The following is a 4071-nucleotide window of genomic DNA, read 5'->3' as shown; positions in this document are numbered from 1 at the left end:
GGGGAGCTGGGGGGGGGGGGGGGGCTTTGGTTCAGCGGTAGAGCATCTGCCTGGCATGCAGAAGGTCCCAGGTTCAATCCCCAGCATCTCCAGTTAAAAAGGACCAGGCAGTAGGTGAAGGGAAAGACCTCTGCCTGAGACCCTGGAGAGCTGTAAAGAGGGGCCGTGGCTCAGTGGCAGAGCATCCGCTTGGCATGCAGAAGTTCCCAGGTTCAATCTCTGGCATCTCTAGTTAGAAGGACCAGGCAGGAGGTGATGGGAAAGACCTCCACCTGAGACCCTGGAGAGCTGTAAAGAGGGGCTGTGGCTCAGTGGCAGAGCTTCTGCTTGGCATGCAGAAGGTCCCAGGTTCAATCCCTGGCATCTCCAGTTAAAAAGGACCAGGCAGGTGGGTGATGTGAAATGCCTTTGCCTGAGACCCTGGAGAGCTGCTGCCGGTCCGATTAGCCAATCCTGACCTTAGTAGACCAAGGGTGAGGAGGAGCTGTGGCTCAGTGGAAGAGCCTCTGCTTGGCATGCAGAAGGTCCCAGGTTCAATCCCCGGCATCTCCAGTTAAAAAGGACCAGGCAGGAGGTGATGTGAGAGACCCCAACCTGAGACCCTGGAGAGCTGTAAAGAGGGGCTGTGGCTCAGTGGAAGAGCCTCTGCTTGGCATGCAGAAGGCCCCAGGTTCAATCCCCGGCATCTCCAGTTAAGAAGGACCAGACAGGAGGTGGCTCAGTGGAAGAGCCTCTGCTTGGCATGCAGAAGGTCCCAGGTTCAATCCCCGGCATCTGCAGTTAAAAGGACAAGGCAGGAGGTGATGGGAAAGACCTCCGCCTGAGACCCTGGAGAGCTGTAAAGAGGGACCGTGGCTCAGTGGTAGAAAATCTGCTTGGCATGCAGAAGGTCCCAGGTTCAATCCCCGACATCTCCAGTTAAAAAGGACCAGGCGGGAAGTGATGGGAAAGACCATTCTGTGCCTGAGACCCTGGAGAGGGGCTGCCAGTCTGAGCAGACAATACTGACTTTGACGGACTGACAGTTCCAGAGGGCAGCTGTGCTTGTCTGCAGTAGAACAACTAGATTCAAGTTCAGTAGCACCTTAGACACCAACAAGATTTTGGGGATATAAAGAAGAAGAAGGGTTTGGATTTTATAACCCGCCCTTCACTATCTGAAGGAGTCTCGGAGTGGCTTACAAACTCCTTTCCCTCCCCCTCCCCACGACAGACACCCTGTGAGGTAGGTGGGGCTGAGAGACCTCTTTCCAGAACTGCTCGTGAATGAACAGCTTTGGGAGAACTTGTGACTGACCCAAGGTCACACCAGCAGCTGCATGTGGAGGAATGGGGAATCAGACCCGGTTCTCCCAAATTAGAGTCCGCGCTTCTAACCACTACGCTATGCCTACACCAAACTAGCTCCTAACTACCACACCAGATTAGAGTCCACGCTCCTAACCACTACACCAAACTTTCAAGTCTCAGAGCTCCTTTTATCAAATATGAGTCTGAATGGCGACCCCTGTGTCAGTCAGTATCTGAGGAAGTGTGCGTGCAGACGGAAGCTTGTACCTTGAATAAATCTTTGTTGGTTTTGATGGTGCCCCTGGACTCTAACTTAGTTCTGTTGCTTCAAACCAACATGGCTGCCCCACCTGGATCTGTCCTTATAATGGGAGCACCGATGCTCTGATTCAGTATAGGTTGAGTATTATGCACAAAGAAGAAAAAAGGGGAAGAGACTGAACCTAAACCTAGAATTCAGAACCTAAAAAGGTTAGTCAAGAATAGAAGAGGGCCAACTCTAAAAATCTAATGATGAAACATGCAAAAATATACATGTATTTATTCAACGTAAATTAAAATAACGAACAAGGGCCCATTCCTACCTCATATACAAATATAAAAACACAAGGGGCGGGACCCGCGATACTCGTGGGAGGGGGGAGGGAGCTCCAGGAGGAAGCAGGAGGAGGAGGTAAGTTCCCCCCCATCCCACCGGTTCCCCTCCGGGCCTTGCTGGTCTCTCCCCCCCCCCGCCGAAGTGGTGGTGGCGAGGCCGGCTGCAGAGCATTCCCTGTGCATGCGCAGGGGACGCTCTGTCACATTTGGGGGGATTTAAGTATCCCCCCGATATTTTTTTCAGGTTTTAAGATTTTTGTGCACACCTGGGGACCGTCCCAAGTGTGCACAAAAATCTCCCTCCCCCCCCAGGTGCCCCTGATGCGCAAATTTAGGTATCCGCACACAGGGGGCATCTTCAGAATTAGATATATAGATACAAGGGCTAATAAGTTAGACCTAACGCGTTTCGACCTTTACAGGCCTTCCTCAGAGGTCTAATACAGACCGAACATGTTGGCTGATATGCAAAAATACATACAATCATACAGATATGGAATAAAGACCAGAAACCAATTGTTCCAAAGTTTAACCACTGGGCAAAGAAAAGAAATACAAAAATACAAATGAAGCCTCCAGTGCAATCACATGTCCAGTAGTCAACTGTATATTCTTCTGAGATTGTACAGCCAAATGTTCCCAATAAAATGTTCCTTAGGTTAAAAGCCTAACCTTGACTAACCTTTTTAGCTTCTAAGTATCATGCACATTCATGTGTGCCTGAGATCCCAAGATTCCTTGGAGTGAAGATTGACGTTCAGAGAAGTAGGAATATCAGCAGGCGCAGAGATCGTTTCCTTCTGTTTACAAGTCATCTTTTTTCTGCGTTATCACAAAGTCGGAGACTTGGCTGCTACCGGGCCTCAGTTGCTTACATATCTGTATGCGTGTTTACTTTCCGGCAGGAAGACGGTCCTAAATTTGGAGTCTCCATAAAAATTGATGGATTTCCCCTTTTAATTATTTGAAAGGTCTCAGAGAGTGGAGGCCAGATGACTCAGACTGGAGTTCCAGTAATCTGGTTTCACTTCACATTTTAAGCCCAAAGAATGCATAGTTGCAAAATGGTTTTAAACCCCCCCCCCCCCAACATCCCAGCTAAATTTGTGAGCGGCTCAGATTGCTAAATCGCTCGTTTGCTTTTATAAACTAGCCGCCACATACTCTGGGGCCTGTCGATCGAGTTCGGCCAGATGTCTCGTCAAACCTGTTCCTTTTGTGTAACGGGCACGGAAGGCTTTGGAGGGTAAATGCCACTCGAATTGAGTGGACGAAGCCTTGGAAATCCTCCAGGCCTCCTACAGTCTCAGCCTGGTATCCAGGTAGGGTTACCGGCCTCTAGGTGATCAAACAAGGTAGACACACCATGAAGTACAACGAAAATTGCAATTTATGTAAACAACTAAATGTATGTAGTGCAATTAATATCTCAGTTTCTATGTACCAAAAATGCAACAGTCTTTTAAGGTAAAGGTAAAAGGTTTCCCTTTCTCGAAAGCCACTCGAGTCCGACTCTAGGGGGCGGTGCTCATCTCCGTTTCCAAGCCAAAGAGCCTGCGCTGTCCAAAGACGTTTCTGTCCAAACTCAAACCTCCCCCCTGAGAGCATGAGAAGAGGCTCGCAGCAGATCTCAGAAGCTAAGCAGGGCCGCCCCCAGCTAGTATTTGGAAGGGAGACCTCCAAGGAATACCATGACGCAGAGGCAGGCGACGGCCAGCCACCTCTGAACGTCCCTTGCCTTCAAGCCCCACCAGGGGTCAGCTTGACGATGGCAGAACCCAAAAAAGAAAGCCTTGCAGGATCAGACCAAATCTAGTCCTGGGCAATGCAGATGAAAGTCTTTCCCAGCACCTGAGACCCTTTAACTGGAAATGCAGAGGGTGGAAATCTGAGACCTTCTGCCCTTCTGGTGCCAAGCAGATGGGAAAGGACTCTGCCCAAGACCCTGGACCCGCTGCCCGTCTGAGTAGACAACACTGACTGTCAGGGGTAATTTCCTGCAGGAGCGCACAAGAGCGGAGCTCCGGCAGTAAAGAGCCCAGGGGGCGGGCACATGCAACAAGCCCCGCCCCCTGCTTCCAGCAGCCCTCAGTCAGAGCAAGAAGAAGAAGAAGAGAAGAGAAGAGATTGGATTTATACCCCGCCCTTCACTTGGAGTCTCAGAGCGGCTTACAAACTCTTTCC

At 50.3% G+C, this 4071-nt stretch overlaps 1 protein-coding gene across 1 annotated transcript in view; it reads left to right on the top strand.

The window, feature by feature from the left end:
- LOC107111427 (selenium-binding protein 1-like) overlaps nt 1-4071 on the top strand; it is a gene marked incomplete at its 3' end in the record, with an annotated part of 35767 nt that overhangs the window by 15885 nt on the left and 15811 nt on the right. The window lies entirely within an intron of this gene.

Source organism: Gekko japonicus, unplaced genomic scaffold (assembly GCF_001447785.1).
Source record: "Gekko japonicus isolate JY-2015 unplaced genomic scaffold, Gekko_japonicus_V1.1 scaffold5658, whole genome shotgun sequence".
Taxonomy (NCBI): Eukaryota; Metazoa; Chordata; class Lepidosauria; order Squamata; family Gekkonidae; genus Gekko; species Gekko japonicus.
This window is presented reverse-complemented; position numbering and strand designations above follow the sequence as displayed.